Here is a 20,354-nt window from a genome sequence, read left to right on the forward strand (position 1 = left end):
GAGGGACAGATGGGGTATGTGGGAAATATCTGTACCATTGCTCAATTTTGCTATGAACCTAAAACTGCTCTATAAAAGTTTAATTTTAAAAACCACAAAGTATTTTTAAAACCTGTCAACTTCAACACTTTGAAGATCAGAAACTATTGTTCTGAAGAATACACTCATAAGAAAATAAAAGGCTAAAAAGTGTTGGGGAGAAAATATTTGCAAACCATAGATGCGAAAAGGATTTGTATCTACAATATGTAAAGAATCATTTCAACACAATAAAAGAAGCCAGGTACAAAACCACATGTTATATGATTCCATAAACTACAGTGTAATGTGTACAGAAAGACAGTTATCTAAGGACACTGAAGACTGGCAAAGCAGGGAGATGTTACAGGGAAGTCAACACTTGCTAGAAGAGAATAAGCTTCCTAATTTTAAAACTCAGAGCCTGAGGGCAGACACCATTAGTGCAATGTTGTGCAACTACAATATGGAAGTTATAAGACTTTTTTAGTAGACCGATGAACCAAGAAGGGCAGAGTCTGGGACAACTACACAGGTGAAAAATTAAGAGGGGGCAGAGTGGAGTGGGGGTAGGATCTCTAAAAAGAGAGATAAGGTAGAAAGACTGCATTATACCTAAGTATTTGGCTGAACTTGCCAGGCACCACATGGAAAAAATTGTAGTTTGAGTTCTGTCAAACTGAACACTCAAAAAAAAATTTTTTGAAAGTATATGACGTAATCCAGAATCTTTACAATGTATAATTTATACCCAGAACACAAATGCAAATTACACAAATTTCAACAAAACAGAAAAATGCCACACTCAAATAAAAAAACAATCAACAAAGAAAAAACTAGAGATGGATCAAGATGTTGGCATCAGAACAGATTTTATTTTATTTTTTTTAAAGATTTTATTTACTTATTTGATAGACAGAGATTGCAACTAGTCAGAGAGGCAGCCAGGGAGAGAGAGGAGGAAGCAGGCTCTCTGCTGAGCAGAGAGCCTGATGTGGGGCTCGATCCCAGGACGCCGGGATCATGACCAAGCCGAAGGCAGAGACTTTAACCCACTGAGCCACCCAGGCACCCCCAGAACAGATTTTAAAGAAGCAGTGTAATTATCTTCATGGATATGGAAATACATTGATGATGAATAAAAAGACAAATCTCAGCAAAGGAATAGAAGCTATAAAAGAAGAATAAAAAAGAAATTAAAAAGTGAAAAATACAATCTGAAATAAAAATTTCACCTAACGGGACTGACAACATATGGAAGATAAAGTAAATGAACTTTAAGACAGATAAATAATAAATTAGATAAGAGAGACAATTAAATGCAAAAAAAAGGAACAGACTCAGAAAAACTGCAATAATTGAAGATGGTCTAACATATACACAGTGATAGTACCAGGAAAGAAAAAAAAAATAAAGGGACAGAATAAATGGATGAAGAAATGTGGCTTATTTCTCAAATTTGGTGAAAAACATAAATGTACAAATTCAAGTTCATTAGAACACAGGCATAGTAAATGCAGGAAAATAGCATCTACACACATCCAGTCAAATTTACGCTTCATTTGAAAGTTTTGAAAGCAGCCAAAGAAAAACAACATATTAAACAACATACAGAAGAACAAAATTTACTTGAGACCAGTCAAGGTAACTCTTCAATCTCCACGACGTAACACAGAGATGTCAGAAATACTAGAAATCTTGTAGATATTGACTGAACAAATAAGAGATTTCTTGAGATGTCCAAAACGAGGCTATTAATTATCTCAGTTGGCGTAGGTAGTGGAAAAAGCACTGTACTTGGGGTAGAAGAGCTCAGTTAAGGTTCACATTGACCATCAAGTAGCTGAGATTCTGAACAAGTTCCTTAGACTCTCTAACTCTCTAAGTCGAATCTGCTTATCTTTAAAATTGAAACACTTGCTCCACAAGGTCCTTGTGAAGATGACCTAAGATAATCCACATGAAGGGGTCCCTGGGTGGCTCAGTCTGTTAAAGGGGCTGCCTTCAGCTCAGGTGGGATCTCAGGGTCCTGGGACCAAGCCCTGCATTTGGCTCCCTGCTCAGTGGGGAGTTGGCTTGTCCTTCTCCCTCTGCCCCTACCTGTGCTCCACCCCGCTTGTGTACCCACACTCGCTCCCTGTCTCTTCCTCTCAAATAAACATGAAATCTTGAAAAAAAGTTGATCCATGTGAGAACGTCTGTTTTTAACATAGACAAATTATAATATTTATAACATTTAGTTGAATCTAAATGATGTTTCATGTTTGAGTATTTCTTACAAAGATACACTATTTCATTTCTGCAAAAAGGCCATAATTTTGGTACCATTTTTCTGTATCAATGGTTTATGGACTAAAAATAATTGTCCAACATAAAGGCAAATTACCTGTCGACATCTGCAAAATTCCTTAAATCTTTAAAATCTTGTCCATATGTCCTCTCACTCCCTAGCATGGTAACAGAAATTTTAATTTAATGCTTCTAGTTGTTGATTTTCTACAACTGACCATCCTCCAGAATTTCCTTACATGGACTTTTAAAAATAATTCTTATATTAAGATCTCTAATAAATTGAAATTAGTTTTCCTTAAAATTATTTGAGAATTTTATTTTGCATTTGCCATTCATTCCATCTCATTAAACATCACCATCTAATATCTACCTCCAAATAGCTACTAGTATTCTTAACATCTGTACCACAATAAACTTGGATGGTTTAAGAGTTGTAAAAGTATACTGCAATGTTTAGCTGTACTGCTATTGCATGTAAAATCAGGACTTTGAAAAGCACATCAAATAGACACAAATGTACATTTTTTTAATCTTGCAAGATTCAATTTATCTGAGGTAGGCTGTTTTATATAGAAATATCTCAAACAAATAGGAATGTGTTTTCTTCTTTTATGAATTAATATTTCCAAAAAGAGATACCTTATTTGACAAAGTTTCTGAAACAAACTAGGACCTCCTACCAAATGAAGTGGTCAAAAAGACAAAATATGATTAAATCACCAATAACACTATGTTTTTATTCACTGGAATCTGGAGATTAAAAAAAGATGCACTCTACTCTAAACCATGTTAGGTTGGAATTATTATCCTAATACTGTGAAGAAAATTTTCATTAAGTCACAGATTTTTATGTGTGAAGTACAAGCAGAGAATTATCTTTAGGACATGGGAGAAAATTACAACTACTTTTCAAATGTAACCTTGACATTTTGAAAAGTGCAGTCATGGATCTGTCCCCATGGAGACAAATATTTTACCCTTCATTTCTGCACCAAAAGTCAGCACTTCATAGCCAGATCTGATCTAGTCTCCACGGTCTGTCTTATGGGGGTTATATGCTTATAAAGCTATGTCCCAATGAACAGCAAAAACTCACTGAATGTTTCTGTTCTCCACCCTTTCAATTGATACTGACAGTAATCCTTTTTTTTTTTTTAAAAAAACCACAGGTTTTTCAAGATAAAAATCTGTTTTTATGTAGTAAAATGGATGATTCAGTCAGAAGAAAAAGTTTGTGAGAACTTCAAGCAACCACAATCCCTGGGATTGAAAATTAGACCCTGTGGCCCCATTCTCCCAAGTAGGACACACTTACAGAAATCAACATCACTTACAAACATCCAGAGTTTGCCTTCATTTTACCCCTGATTAATGATAAGTGGAAGAAAGGTTTAGAGTCACAAAAATCCACCAATATGTACATCATTATTTTCTTTTCTTCTCCTCTTTGCATTGAGATAATCTATACAAAACTGCTTTACCTGTCCCTAAAATAAATTAGTTGTCCAATAATGTGTTCATTTTGGTCTTTTAATGGTTTTGTTTCAATCATTTTTCCCTTTACACCTTGAAAAGATACTAATTAAGAAATTCTAATCAATGCAGTCAAACAGCAGACCTCATGTTTATTATCTGCAGAACTTTCTAACTCTCTAGAACAAAAAAAAAAAAACAACTTTTGAATGAATCTCATCACTGGCAAGTTCTTACTGTTGATTTCATACATGTGACTCATCAGAAGTTTGCCTCTGTGTACACTGAGGAATAGGAGAACTTAGACTGTTGTCACTATGCCAATGTACTGGACTTAAGCATTATCTCTTCTTATATTTCAATGTTGTTGTCTATCACGGGGTCTGAGGACCTGGCCTTCGAAAGCACGACAGAACTTGCTTTCAATGCCAACACAGTAATTTCACTTCAACACCGTATCATAATATATCTAAACAACAAAATCACATAGTTAACCCAATCGAATTCAATCACTTACTCATTTCAGGGTGTTATTTTTTTTAATCGCTTTATATTTTTACTGTCCACATGGAATTTTGCCTTTATGTACCCCCATCTCCAGAGTAGGCATATCAAACATTATGAACACAGATCACTTCCAAAGGCAAAAGCTTTCTGATAATTCATTTCATGCATTACAATTAGGTTTTTAACCTAATTGATTTTCCTCATGGAAAATTTTAACACACAAAATTACATAGTGCATTTGTTTGTTTACTTACTTGCCGTCTCTCTTCTACACTAGAATATCAGTTTTAGGAGGGCAGGAACTTTATTTCTTTGCCGCTAGATCCTCATTGAATGCAGTGCCTAGCACACATCAGATGGACAATAAAGATTTGTTGGATGAATGAGCAAATAAACAAAAGCACAGTGAATGTCTGTCTGCACTTGTTCAATCTTATGGAGGGACAGGAATTTACACTATTCGGTGAGACAGGATGGCTCCAATGGAATGGAATTGAGTATTTTGCTTCTCTTAGGTCAGTTAGGCTCTGTCAAAGAACCAGAAGGTTAGGGTGTGGTTAAATCCCCCTGAGGGCTGACATTGTGAAAAACAGAATGCACATGGTTCCCATGAGAACCTGGTAAAACTTCAAGAGATCAATGTGTGGGGAGTGGGGGGGCTATGACTGGGTCCCCGTGGAGTTTTTGTCTCTTCGACTTGTCCATACTGAGCTTCTAGAAGTTGTCAAAGTTCAGCTTTCTCTACCCCAATACTGCTCCTAGTTTTCTGCCGGTGGATTTTTGCCATAGTAATCTATGTTTCTCTGTATTCGCCTGTCTTTCCAATTCTAGAAACAGCAGTCTTGCTTGTAAACTCACTTCTCTCGAAGATCTCAGAGGAGCTGTTGATTTTTTAGTTTGTTCACTTTTTTACTTCTTAGAATACTGTGGCAACTTCCCAACTTCTTATATGGTGGACAAGTCCAACTATGTGTTCTTCATTCCATTTAAGAAATCTTTGCCAGACAGAAAATCAATTTCTCCTATTCTTTTTTCTAGAAGTTTCATAATTTGGGGTTTCAGTTAGGTCTATGACTCATTTTGAGTTTGTTTTTGTGTATGATAGGAGGTAAAATTTGAGATTCATTTTATTATCTGTATGTGGCTAACCTCTATTTTCAGCATTATTTGTTGAAAAGATGATCTCTATCCCCACTGAATTGCCAATTGGCTTTATGTATGTGGTTCTATTTTTGGTTTTGCTATTCTGGCCCATTCACTTTTATCTTTTTTTTTTTTTCCTTTTAAGATTTAATTTTTTTTAAAGATTTTATTTATTTATTTGACAGACAGAGATCACAAGCAGGCAGAGTAGCAGGCAGAGAGAGAGGAAGGGAAGCAGGCTCCCCGCCGAGCAGAGAGCCCGACGAGGGGCTCGATCCCAGGACCCTGGGACCATGACCCGAGCCGAAGGCAGAAGCTTTAACCCACTGAGCCACCCAGGCGCCCCTAAGATTTAATTTTTAAGTAGTCTCCATACCCACCCCAGGGCTTGAACTCACAACCCTAAGATAAAGAGTCATGAACTCCACCAATTGAGCCAACCCAGCACCCCTCATTCAGTTCTGTCTGAACGTTATGCTCATGCTACACTGTCATGATTTTTGACCTTTATAATGAATCTTGAATTTAAGTGGTGTAAATCTCCAAAGTTGTTCTTATTTTTCAAAATTATTTTGGTTATTCTAAGTTCCCTTCATTTCTGCATGGATTTTGAATGTACTTTTCAGTTTCTATAAGGCTTCTGTTTGGAATTTGACTGAGACCGATTTAATTCATAGATACATTTGGGGATAACGTACATTTTAACTGACTACTTTGGTCTGTTGGGACACTTCTTTTTAAGCTTTGTAGGGAAGGTCTAAAATAACCTTTACTCTAGGTTAGGTCATTCCTGCTTAAAAAACAAAACAAAACAAAAAAAAAACAAAAAAAACCAATTCTGTGTCTCTCCTGAACACCCCAGTTATCCAAATGACTCCCAGGTCTGTGTGATCTCTGATTTATCCAGCATAGAGCTCCTGAGAATGTTCACCTCCTTAGCCTGATGAAGGTTACTCCTTTGTGTGCACAGATTAATATGCACCCACAATTAAGAAGGATCCCTCTGCCTACCTCCATCCTTTAGAGTATTCTGCTTTGCATGACCAGCTGGCTCAGGCTTCCCCAAAGGTAATTTCCATTTCCTCAATGCAACAAGACAACACAGTTACCATTGGATTTCTCATTCCAGTGCCATGATCCAGAAAGTGTTTTTAGATAGCAAACGAAGTAACCATGACTTTAACCTCTTTTTTTCTTGCCTTATGTGTCACACTCCCATGCTGTGTTTTCCAGTTTCTGAAAACAACTCTTTTATTTGGGTTATCTGGTTTTTAATAGGAGAAAGGAGTATTTTGTTCCAGTACTCTAATAGGGACAAAACTTGAACGTGTGACTGTTTCAAATAATAAGAATTCTCTTCTCTACTTTTGCTTATATAATAATACATATGAACACTGATTTGTATGGAGGCTTTGTAAAATAATGTTGTGTGGAATCTTTCCTCTTCGGTTTTTCTTTTCCCTTTTTCTTTTACAGTTCTCCCACAGAAACGGCTTTTAGTCAATCATATGCTTCCTGGTACCCCATCATCATCCTGTTAAGGGTGATTATTGCTAGGTACTCTACCGACACCACATCTCGCCAGCTTAGCAGCCTAAATGATTCTTTCTCACCTAGTCATAGTCCAGTGTGATGAGCCAGGCAGACTCTCCGGGGTAAGTCAAGTATCCAGTTCTTTTCATCTGTGATGCTGAATTCACAAGCAGAAGAAAAGAGAACAAAGGGGTGATTACGCACAAGGTGTAATGATTACGCTAAAAGTGCTGTTTTTCATTTCATCATTCAGAACTCACTTCCATGGTTGCAATCAACTCATACGGAGTCTAAAAGACACAGTCTTCCATTGTGTTCATAGGAGGCAGTGGTGTGGGTGAATAATGACTCAGTCTTTACCACAAATACTAACTCATGCACAATTTCTCTGTTATTTTATTTTATGTTATTTCTCCCTCTCTATCTCTGATTACAAGGCCCCAAATCAAGCCATCATAATAGGCAACTACTCTGGTGGACTTCTTTTGCTATGACTTTTACTCAAAACTTTGAGTCTATATATATATTATATATATGTATATGTATATATGTATATGTATATGTGCATATATATATATTTTTAAATTGTGTTGTGCCTAAGAATTGTTTTTACTTAACAATATTTAAAACATATTTCTATAGTCATATGTATCTCTATAGAATACTAAAGACTTAAAATTTTCAATTACTTAATATCATAACTTGAGATTCTGATTTAGTAATTATAAGGTAAAGAAAACATTCAATAAAAAAGGAAAAAGAAATCAAAACACTAAACAAAGAGACATAAAAGAAAATAAAATTTTTAAAAAGCAAAAATATGCTTTCAACAGAACTGAGATTCATAGCCATGAGAGACACAGTGAAATCGTTTTCACAACTTATAAGAAATATATTAAGAACTGACATTATTATTTATAATCTCAAGGACTCCAAATTCTGCTTATTTCTTCCACTTGTATCTTCCTTTCCCCAAATTATTTTATAGGGGTCTGTCTGATCTGTTGATCAGAGATCAACACTCTATGTCAGAAACATCCTAATAGAATCTGTATTCTTAATATTTCTAGTAATGTTCTAAAAATAAAACCAAAACAATGTACCCAAAAGCATCATTAGAGAATCACAAACTTATGACGGTTCTCTGTTCACATAATATGTGCACATACATGTATACTATATACTCATATTCTTAGAAAAACAAGAATATAAAATGCATATACAAATTGAGAAATAAACCAGGAAGATTGTTTACAAAGAAGGAATTGTTCATATCCATTAAAATTGTACAGGTTTTCCTAAATTTCCAGTTGGCCTATTAGCAAATTGGAGGTTTTTTGGAATGAGTAATTATCTCCTTGGAAAGTATATATCTCTTCTAGCCTCCAAAGGTGACAGGGCCAAACCAGGGAATATCATTAGTTGAATGGTATTAACGAGTTCTGAGTTCCAAGGTTGGAAAGTGAACTATAGAGAGCTCCAGATGTGGAATTCCTGAAAAGTCAGAGAAACAAGTTCAAGAAAAGAGCAACTGGCAAGGGATGGAATGTCTTTAATATCTTAAAATTTGTTCATTACATATATGATGTCTTTAAATATGCAGGTTTTGTTGTGCTAAAAATAAGTTCCCTTTTATGCCTAGTGTTTTCAAAGTTTGTAATCACTGCAAAATTTGAAGTTTATAAAATGTTGGCATGGGGCCTGTGGGTGGCTTGGTAGGTTAACCATCTATCCGCCTTTGGCTCAGGTCATGATTTGGGAGTCTTGGGATGGAGCCCCATGTAGAGCTCCCTGCTCAAGGAGTCTGCTTCTCCTGCTCCTCTGCCCCTCTCCCCACTTGTGCTTTTTCTCTCTTTCTCTCAAATAAAATCTTTTAAAAAATGTTATGACGTCTACCAAGATACACACACACACACACACACACACACACACACACACACATATATATGCATATTATATATATTAGCACAGTGAAACATTGCATGATACTCTAGTGATAAATCATCCTTGAATATTTGGATTAGATCTTTCTTTAACGTAATGTGTTACTGTCATGTGCTTTACACAGTAAACATACTATTGAATTTATATGATTTTACTGACCTTTTCCTTTATTACAAGTTTTTGGATTACCTTTACACTGTTGGACTGATTTCATTGTATAGGCTATCTCAAATCAGTTTTCGGGTCAGGTGGGGTAAAATAATCACACATTTATGGCAACGGAAGCATAAACAGAAAAGCAACTTTCTCATGCTTCCATCAATGAGAAAATAGTTATATTTTTATATATACATAAATATACATATTTATGTAATTATGTATATATTTGTACTCATATGAGATGTTACTATCAGTATATTGAGGAGTGATTCTTTTTTTTAAAACATATTATTTATTTATTTGACAGAGATCACAAGTAGGCAGAGAGGCAGGCAGAGAGAGAGGGGGAAGCAGGGGGAAGCAGAGAGCCCCATGTGGGGCTTGAGTCCAAGATCCTGAGATCATGACCCGAGCCAAAGGCAGAAGCTTAACCCACTGAGCCACCCAGGCACCCCTCCAGCAATGATTCTTAACCACTCCTTAGGGCATGCCTCCCTGTTCTACTGATATGACTCATGATCACCGAGTAAGAACAGTGAAGGCAAGGACATACGAAGTTGAGAAGAACTGGCTTCAAGGGAATTGCTCTTCAGGATTAATATTATTTATATTTCATATATATAGGGGCACCTGGGTGGCTCAGTGGGTTAAAGCCTCTGCCTTCGGCTCAGGTCACGATCCCGGGGTCCTGGGATCAAGTCCCACATCGGGCTCTCTGCTCGGTGGGGAGACTGCTTCCTCCTCTCTCTCGCTGCCTGCCACTCTGCCTACTTGCGATCTCTCTCTGTCAAATAAACAAAATCTAAAAATAAATAAACAAACAAATAAATAAAGGGGTGCCTGGGTGGCTTCATCAGTTAAGCATCTACTCAGGCCAGGTCAAACCTGCTCAACGAGGAGTCTGCTTCTCTCTCTCTCTCTGCCCATCCCCCTGTTCATGCTCTCTCTTGCTCTCTAATAGATAAAATCTTTAAATAAATAAATAAAATAAAAGTATAAACTAAGTCATGCTTATCTGTTTTAGGGAGATCTACTAAGAGACAAAGTTCTGGATCAGTTAGTAAATAATAAATAAATAAAGATTTTATTTATTTATTTGACAGACAGAGATCACAAGTAGGCAGAGAGGCAGGCAGAGAGAGAGGAAGGGAAGCAGGCTCCCTGCCTAGCAGACAGCCGGAGGTGGGGCTCGATCCCAGGACCCTGGGATCATGACCTGAGCCAAAGGCAGAGGCTCTAACCCACTGAGCCACCCAGGCGCCCCATATCCTCTCCTATCCTACTCTATTTACTATCCCAGTCTAGTTGACACGCACCATCACACGGGTTGTGGGTCCGTGTGGTGATTTGACAATGCTAAACCTTGTGCTGTGTTCACCACAACAGTAGCAGAGCAGTTATTTTTCATTCTCATTTTATAGATGAGGAAAGAGAAACGAAAGCTCATGGCACCAGCAAGGGGCAGAGAAAGGACGTCCCTCCAGGCCTTCCCAAGGCTCGGTGGAGCTGGGCCGTGGAGACAGGAAGGACTGGTCAGGCCCCCGCCATGGCAGCCAGGTCAGACCCAGGCCCTCATGGAGGAGTTAGGCGGCTGGGCTCCGTCCCCTCCTTCTCTTCCTGCTGACTCACTAGCAGGGAAAGAATGGATGCTCTTTCTTGCTCTCCATATTCCCAGGAGTTCTGAGATTTTAAAAGTTTGGTGCAGAGAAAGGAAAAACCCTCTACATTTCCCTAGTAGCTCCTTGGGTTAGGATCTGGGCGATCCCCTGACATTGTTCCAGTGAGCGAAGGGGTTTAAGGAATGTCGAAGACCTCAGGCCTGGATGGATTAATGCATAGCTCAGAAATCATTAAACTTAGGATGAGAGGTAGCCATATTCTGACTCTATTTTTTTCCCACCAAAGGATTAAGAAGAAAATCAATAGTGTTGGGAACACTGTGACTTCTTTATAAACTTTAAAGATGTGTGCATCCGTACACTTTCCAACTGGACTCATCAAAACTACATCCTTTGTGTGTGAAGTACAACTTCACAGGGAGCTTTAGTCAGGCCTCAGGGTCCACGCTCTTGGCCCTTCACACCGAGAAGGCCACGCGTGCGGCCCACTGTCTAGTTCTAGTTCATTTGAAGGAGTGCTTACCTCAGTAAGGCCTTTTATCTTCAGGTATCCACAAAGGTACGAGTTCCCTGTGTCCACATGCTGGAAGGAAAGGACACACAGTCTGGTTACAAATGGAGGAACCCGGGGTGCCTGGGTGGCTCAGTGGGTTAAGCCTCTGCCTTCGGCTCGGGTCATGATCTCAGGGTCCTGGGATCAAGTCCCGCATCGGGCTCTCTGCTTGGCAGGGAGTGTGCTTCTTCCTCTCTCTCTGCCTGCCTCTCTGCCTACCTGTGATCTCTCTGTGTCAAATAAATAAAATCTTTAAAAAAAGAAAAAAAGAAACAAATGGAGGAACCCCTGGGACAAACTGGGGATGCTGTGGAAATCCACGTGTCCTGCGCGCACAGGCCAGGTGGGCTAAGGGAGGTCTGGAGGTGGGTGCCCACCAAGCTGGGCCAGGGATCACCGGCCTTCAAGACTTTCGTGAGTCCGCCCTACCCGTGGGCCTGTTCAGACCAAGCAAGCTGATCCCAGGACCCTCTCAACCTCCTCTGCTGAGTACCTTGAGACCTAAGTGCCTTTCTGGAGCAGCGAGCCCACGTACACAGGCCTCCCGCCGGTCTCAGGAGTGTATTCCTCCCCTACACTCACACTAAGCACAATCCTGCATTAGTTCTTTTTTTTTTTAAGATTTTATTTAATTTATTTATAAATAAATAAATCTATCTGACAGAGAGAGACACAGAGAGAGAGGGAACGCAAGCAGGGGGAGTGGGAGAGGGAGAAGCAGGCTTCCTGCTGAGCAGGGAGCCCGATGGGGTGCTCGATCCCGGGACCCCGGGATCATGACCGGAGATGAAGGTTCAGATGCTTAAGGACTGAGCCACCCGCACGCCCCTGTACATTAGTTCTTTATGAAATGGGCAGCATATTCAGGAAAGACCTCATACGAAGACTTCTTGGGCAAACATTTCCGTTATGAACCAAAATGCTGACCCCCAGATCGGAATATATTATTGAGTGTTCACTCTGCCCATTTCATAGACAAGTGCCTGTATTTCTTGGTGAAGAGTTGGGAGGCTACAATGAACAGGGGTAACAGGCGTGGGAGATGTTAAGGCTGCGTATCCACCACTTATGGGTTGCTGAGACACTGCAGGGTGCCTACCCAATAACCAATTTCCTACCTTTCAATGCTGCCAGGGCCCAGATCCTGTTCTGGCGCCCACCCTGGCCCCACAGGGCCTGGTCAGCCCTGACCCAAGGCAGACAGGTGCCCCTGTTCCCTCGTGAGTCATTAGTTTAGGGGTGAGTGACCCAACCAATCAGGTATGTGTGTCAGTCTCCTGGGGGCCTCTGGGAAAGATGCTGGCTTTTGAGGAGGCCCTCTTTCCTCCCCTGGAAGTGGCAGTACCTGTACGAGCGCCCAGGCCCTCAGCAGCCATCTAGAGACCATGAGGACAAACAGGCCGGGAAATGCCAGGGATGGCAGAGGAGAGACAGACAAGGGAATGAGGCCCCTGAATGACCAATCTGGAACCAAACCACCCCCGAGTTTCTTGTAATCAGAAGTGCTAGGTTCACTCATTCTTTAAATTATTTTGAGGTGGCTATGGTTTACTTACAGCTTAGGGCACCTGAACCGATACAATTCACCCAAATCTATACAGACTGGTCCCAAACAGGCAGATTTTCACATTTCATGATAACTTGGGCTCCCTTAAAAAGCAGACCCCTGGAAAGAAAGCAAACCCAAGTACAATGCCACTGGCACGCTGAGATTTTAATGTTAAGCGAGGTCTCATTTTAAGCAACTAGGAAAGTTTTGTGGTATTTTTCAGATTTGGAGACTTAACTACTTTCGTTTACACGGTAAATCAAATACTCCAGCAATCCTTAAAAACTGTAATGAGCACAGTCAGCCAGAGGAGGTCAGCACCAAAGCAAACGGGCTTCAATGAAGCTGAAATGCTCCCACAGTTTGGACCCGGTGACAAAGGTAGCCCATGTGAAAACTGCCAAAGCACTTGAAATATCCTCATCGGCTGGCCTTGGCCTTGGATGTGATCTAAGTGGTTGATCTGCACTAACGCGGTTCAGTGAAAGACTTTATTTAAAGGACACACAGCTCTAACCTGGGGCCTTAAATTTCATGTATGCAATTCTCACTGAATTCAATACACTTTGGGGTTTCACAGCTGCTGGAAAGCGTATCAGGTGGCCAAGATACCTGCTAATAAGATTAAAAACCGAACTGGGAGTTGGCTAACATTTTGCATGGATTATCACATGCTCAAGAATCAGAATTTCAGTCTGGCCTCCGTTCAACCATGTATCCCTCCCATTCTGCCCCAACTCATCTCGATGACAGTTGGTGAACTCAAACACAGTACAATGCAGAGACTTTACACCGAACGCCAGGCCAGCATCTCGATGAGAAAGATAACAAGGCAAATGTTTAGCAAGAACGTCTCACAGCACAGCTGTGTCCAACAGCTGCTCTTTCTAGTACCCGTTCCCTGTGACCCTGGCCTTCACTTTGGTCTTGGCTCCTTGCATGGCAGAGGAGAAACAGAGTAGTTACAGTAACAACGGCAACAAGGGAAACCCAGCCAGAATCTCACGAAAGTTTGGGAAACTCTCTAAACTAGAATTAAGAGGAAAGAAAGAAGGCAGGCAGGGATGCAGGCAGGCAGGCGGGCGGACAAGCCTAGAGTCTCGACGGGATGGAGAGAAGGATGCTGGCTGCCTCCTGAGCTTGGCTCCCAGCTCTGGCCCTCACTCTTCCCGGCCCCCCCGTGTGACTTCGGGGAGAAGACCCAGACCCCAGGGAGGCTGGAAAGGGCAGAGCCGTGGCTGGAGGGCCAGGCCCACTGACCCTTGGGCCTCTCAACCTCCTGCCCAACCTGGAATCAGGACAGCATCAGCCAGACCCCCTGGTAGATGGTCCATTTCCTGCTGCAGGTCCGCAGAGATCTCCCTTCCTTCCCCGGGGGAGAGCCAGCTGCTGTGATGGCCTTGTGGTTTACAGGGCACCTCAGCCAGACCTGCGATGAGTAGAAAGAGGGGGTCAGTGTCACGCTGAGTCAGTCCACATGGTCAGGCGCCCTACAGGGGGCTGGTGCTCCTGGGTGTCTGATGAGCAAGGGCATGCAAAGGCCCTGTGGTGGCTGGTTCTTCTTGTGGGAGAGCCTGGAGGCACGGAAAGGGCTCTGGCTGTCCGTTTGTGCAAGTGAGGCCTCCCGGAGCTCTCAGCTTCTCCATCAAGCGGCTGCTGCCCCAAGCAGCCAGGGCGCAAAAGCCAGTGTGAATCTGGGGGAGAATTGTGACAAACCCCACTTCTGCAGATTCCAGCTTTAACGGGGAGGCCATGAAAGCACACAGACCTGCATTAAGACTTGCAATTTCCATGGTTTTCATCTCCCATTGTGAACCCATTTGGAAACACCAAAATATATAATTTTAAAAAACTAAAAACACATTTCTGATAATCCCAGTGATGTGTAAATGAAACAGAAGAATAGCCAGGCATCCAGACCCCGGGAAGAAAGCTACTTAATTCCGTGAGCATGTTGTAACAAAGCCTCTTGCAGCTAAAGTTAGATCCCGAGTGCATGAATGTGTGATAATGTTTGCACAGCAGAATTCACTTTCCCCTTAAAACATGGCAGGAGCTCCTTGGTTTCTGGGGGGCCCTCAGCGGGGAGATGGGAGTGCTTGGGGGGGTGCGGGTTTCACGGCTGCAAGAATGCTTGGGGCAGAGGTATATCTCCTGCACCTGGAAGCTCTTCGGGGCTGTTGCAGTGTGGTTTGTGGGGGTCTAGTGGGAATCTGATGGGTCTCGGCCCCCACTGCTCACTGTTCCCCAGGACCAGTAGGCCTGAATGAGGTCCAAATGGAGTGAAAGGCAGAGCTCCAGCCGGGCAGGGCTGTGGCCCCTGTTCCCACCCTCAGTTCCCTCCCCAGCAGCCCTGGTCTCTGGGTGGGGCTATTTAAGGTCATTGTCATTTCCAGGGTGGGGCCCCAGCTGGACAAAGCCAGCGGCTCCTTCCATCTCTCTGGCTACAATGGGTTCGGGGACGGTCGCATGAGTTATGGCAGCGTGGCCAGAGGGCATCTCAGGACATTGGGAAGCACGTGCGCTGCTGGTGGGAGGGGAGGCAGCAGCCCTGGGCCTGCAGAGGGGCTCACCCTCAGGTGTCGCCGATTCTACCACGGGGACGGTCAGAGGGCACAAGGAGCCAGGAACGTGGCATCCTTTCATGTACTCAAGACTGGCCTGCGATCACCCTGCCTCTGGGCGGGTTTGTTACAGGAGCCAATCAACCCCCCTTCTTGTTTACCTCGGCTTCAGTTGGGCTTCTCTTCCTTGTCAGCCGTGGGCTTGGCGCCGCGTCGTCTCCGTGGCTGATGCAGGCAGGGGCAGAGCATCGCCCAGTTCAAGCTGGGGGGCCGGGGACGGAGCATCTTTCCTACAACAGAGCCCTTGTCCCATGGGCGCCTCTGTCGGGGAGAGATCTAGCTTCTGGGTTGAGCGGGTCCAAGCGCCGACCCTCTGCTTCACGGATAAGGGACCCGGGACTCCCCGGAGGTCACGCTGGAGGGACAAGCGCTCAGAGCGAGGGCGGGAGCATGGCTCCTTCCACGAAACCACCGGCTGCCCTTCTGCTTCGACCCCTATCACTCTCCGGTGTCGGTGCAGACGGGGCAGGTGTGCCCAGCCAGCTCGTCTGGAAGTGACCCCGTTAATCTCACTGCCAGTTCTCTGCTGGAATGCACTTCGGTGGGCGCCCGAGGTCTGCGCCAAGGGCCAGGACTTGAAGACCTGACTGTGAGGAGCAGGGAGAGGGACCGTGCCGTGCCGGGTGTTCATGCTCTCTCCCAGGTGTCCCAGATGGAAGAGGGTCCTGTCCTCCCCCACCCAGGGGGCTCACAGATAAGTTTGGGATGCTCACCCACAGGACAAGCGGGTGCTCCCTCCCATTGCACGCCAGTGCTCCTGACCACAAGACAGCCAGTCACCTGGATGTTGGCGTCAGGTCATTCACTGATCTCGTCCCCATTGTCTGAGCCCCACACCAGGCCGAACCGGTGACCCATGCCCACCTCGCAGGCAGGGCCCCTGTCCCCTGCCGACCAGGTGACCCAAGCCCGCCTCGCAGGCAGGCAGGTCCCCTGTCCTCTGCCGACACGGTGACCCATGCCTGACTCGCAGGGCCCCCTGCGCCCAGCCGACAGTGCTACTGGCCGAAGTTGAGATCACACCCCACCATCATCAGCTGGGCGGCTTCCCTTTGCCACGTGACGAATTACCACGAACCCAGCAGCTCGAGCCAACCCCCAGGCACCCTCCCCTGGCTCCCATGGGTTGGGCGTCTAGGTGGACCTCCCTGGGCCGCCCGCCATCGAGGTGGTGTTAGCGGTCTGTGTTCCCACTGGGGGCCGGACTGGGGCATGTCCGTCCCCAGGCTCCCCCACACTGTTGGCAGAACTGAGTTTCTGTGGTTGTAGGACAGAGACCCTCAGTCCCTCCAATCCACACTTGGTCCTGACATGCGGGCCTCTCGCAGGAAGGTCGCTGCAGAGCGGCTGCTGGCAGGAGGGTCCCAAGTCTACTATGTGATCCCAGGAAGGCCATCCAGTCACCGTTGCCGCATCCCACAGGACAGAACCCCACTCGGGGAAGGGGGTCCCACAAAAGCACGAGCCCCAGGAGGTGGGGATCCCTGCAGACCAAGTCAGGGTCTGACGGTCACAACACCAATGTGGGAAGTCTGGAAATCCATACTTTCTGCTCCCCTGCCCCGCTGGTCTGCACTGACTATGGGGGGTGTTTGAGAAAACTCAGAGGTGCCAAGAGCCCAGCCACCCTGGGATCTGGGGGCTCCAGCATCTGTGCAGGACGGGGTAGCAAGGCTGACACCTGCTCTGACCCACCACCTTGTCTCCCTGACCTGAGCCCAGCTGTCGGGTTCTCTGTGTCCAGCACTTGGACTGAAATGCACCAGCCTGTTTGCTTGGTGTGTGTGTGTAGGGGGGGAACCATGGCTGTGGGGTCTGTGGAGCAAGGATTGGCATCCCATGCAGAGAGGAGGAGGGCTGGGGGAAGAGCCCCCACGTGGTGGCTGCAAGTCCCTTATCACGATGATGGCCCAAACCCAAGGCGGGATTTGTGTCACTCGTCACTTTTCTTACGCAGTTCTCCCCGTGTGAACTCGGGGGTTTACTTTCTTTCCTACCTGGCATTACATTCCGAGTATGTCCTCATTTTGTAGTATCTTTTTAACATTGTCTTTTCCCCCTTCCCCGTCCAGCCCCTGCCGTGGCCCCAGGGCTCATGGCCGAGGACAGAATTTTCCGTCTTTCAGGTCCCCACTCGATGATATGCTGTGGGCTGTGGGAAGGGTGCATAACATCCTCCAGCAAGGACCTCCGACGTGCTGCACGTACGCCCCGCTGGCACCAGGGAAACATCCAATGTTTTACCTCGTCTGTTTGAATCCTTCTGCTTCGGTCTGTCTATCCCATGCTTGTAATATTCGTATATGCACATGGAAATCTATGCTTTGGAGGTGCGCGCTGACACCCCGTAAGCAGTCAGCAGTCCTCCAAGGCCACGGGGCTAAGGAAGTGGGAGGGACTTTGTCCACGATTCCCCGCTGGCTGGAGACGCTGTTTGTGGCTGGGGCCACTGCTGGCCTCATGCAACAAGGGCTGCTCGGTACGAACGCTTACATATGAGTGCTTTGAGGTCTGTAGGACCCAAGCGTAAAAGCTGGCTCAGGGGAGAGGTGGCATCCTAATCCTGACGGATGTTGGTGGCCTCCTCTCCAAAAAGCCATAGCCATCCACACCCGCCCCAGAACATATGAAATTCTGGCGTTCCTGCATCTTCCCGGACCTCACAGCTTCTCATCTTCTCAAAGTTTTGCCGATCTAGTGGGTGGGTTGGGAAGTGGCCCCATGTGAAGCGGTACCTTTGTGGGTAAGTTGGGGCATCTGGCAAGATGAGCCCTTGTGCCCCTGATTCTCCAGGTGTCTGTTCTCAGAACTCACCTAACACAGATTCGCCTTCAGTGCCTCCCCGACCCCGAGAGTTGTGGAGGAGCAGCAGAAACCCACACATCGGGGGCCCGGGAGAAAGAAAGCCGAACGCCATCATCATCTCGACAACACTGCTCAGCTTGTAAAAACCATGCGTGCCAGATCCCTGTGATTTCATCCAGAACAAATAAAAAGGAGCAGCATGTAATAGTTCCAAGATGAGCATATTTGTAGTAAATATTTTAAGATCAATGGCTGCATGAAATGCATTTCCTGGGAGTTTCACTAAAATGGCTTTGTATTAAAAGTGCCATTTCAATAAATATTCATGGGGAAATCCATTGATGTGTTTTACCACTTACAGCGAAAACTTCAAAGGTCCTGGAAGAAAAGACATAGGATGTGAGCATTGCCTACTTGGGAGAAGGGTGGTAAAAACTCCTCCCAGGCAGGAGCTGTGTGTGTCTCAAGCCCCATCCAGCCCACCTGTGGCAGGGCCCGCTGGCGAGAAGGGCTGTGGGAGCAGGGGTGGTGGGAGGCGGGAGCAGGTGCGTGAGCCCCTTCAGGCTCCGAAGCCCCCCACTCCCCCACAGCTGCCATTTGAGGAGCACCTGCTGTGTGCCCTACAGTGCATCCCATTCATTCATGCTGGCCCTGAGTCCTCACAGCCATGGCCAGTGCCACAGAGCTCCCATAGTGACAGGGACACCGTGTCTTGGGAAAGTTAAGTGATCTGTCTCAGTGTCACAGAGCAAGTTCACGTGGGCCCCATCACTCCCTCCTTACCTCCGTGGTTCCTGTTTCCAGGAGCTGCTGAGGCAGTGAGGACAGGAGGAAGCCCGGCACGGGGCCAGAGGCACCCTGCGTCATGTCCCCTTCCTCGCAGTCCCTGGCAAGCCCAGTTGGCTGCCTGCTCTGGACGAGAGGCCTCCAAGCTCCCGTGACATCCCCCTTCCTGGCCCCTTTTCCTGCGGCAGGAAGCAAGCACACACAGGCGGAGTAGTGAAAATCTGGCCAAGCATTCCTGCCAACATTCTTAGTCCGGGGTAACGTATTTATTTTTATAATGGCAACTTGTCCCCCTTGGCACCGATTGGATCCCACTGCTCCCTTGTTTAAGACACTGGAATCCCTCCCCACGGCCAGCAGATGCCCCACTTGGTTTGGCATTCGAGGCTCTCTAAGGCTCTCTGTAATCTGCCCACACAACCTTCCCCTTCACGGCCGCCATCCTCCATCCACTCGGCCATTCGTGCTCCTCCATCTTCCTGGGATGCCTCCCCTCCGCCCACCCCCACTGACTAGTAGCCTTTTAAGTATCCTTCAAGGCCCAGCTTGGAAGGACCTGCCTCCTCCCTCAGCCTCTCCTGATCCCCTGGGACAGAACAGACCACAGGGAACCTTCATCCCTGCCTTTGCTGGAATGTGAGCCTCCTCGGGGTTTAACGGTGAGGACACCCATGACAGCGACAGCGGCGGAGAACTACGGGGCCTTTAACACGGGATTGTACCGAGATCCTCTGATCAGCCTCAGGAGGTCCCCTGAACAGATAAGCAACGGGCTTCTGAGCAATCAGGTGGGGTGATTGGCTGCGATTTGAACCCAGCTCCTGCATGAACAGCTCAGACCCACTGGCATCAATAGGTGCTTGCTAAATGTTTGTTGAATGACTATTCGAGCACACGGATGAGCAAATGAGTCATGAGAGGGGAAATCACACAAACACAGAGTAATTACCTGCTTGTTGACAAACACAAGGATTACCTAGAGCCCACGTGGCGAGACCTGGCATTTCCTGCCACTTGGGTAAACCTCGCTTACAATCATGCACCACCGCACACACTCCCAGGGATACAGACAAGGATGGCCTATCCTTCTGGGTTCAGGCCTGCGACGGTCTTGGGGGACACAAACTTGGAGGAGGACCCAGGCCCACAGGGTGGGAACTCTGGCGTGCTCACAGCCCCGCACGGGAGCCTCCAGGAAAAGCAGGTTCAAACACGGCTACTCGGTGTCAGAGAAAGTGCAGGTAGGAAGTGTCTGCAGAGCCAAAGAGAGCCAAGTAGGCTACAGGAAGCAAGAGGGCAGATGGAGAGCTGCCACGGCCCAGCAGATGCCCGGCCACAGCCCAGCAGAT

This window comes from Martes martes (genome assembly GCF_963455335.1).
Source record: "Martes martes genome assembly, chromosome: 16".
In the NCBI taxonomy this organism is placed as follows: domain Eukaryota; kingdom Metazoa; phylum Chordata; class Mammalia; order Carnivora; family Mustelidae; genus Martes; species Martes martes.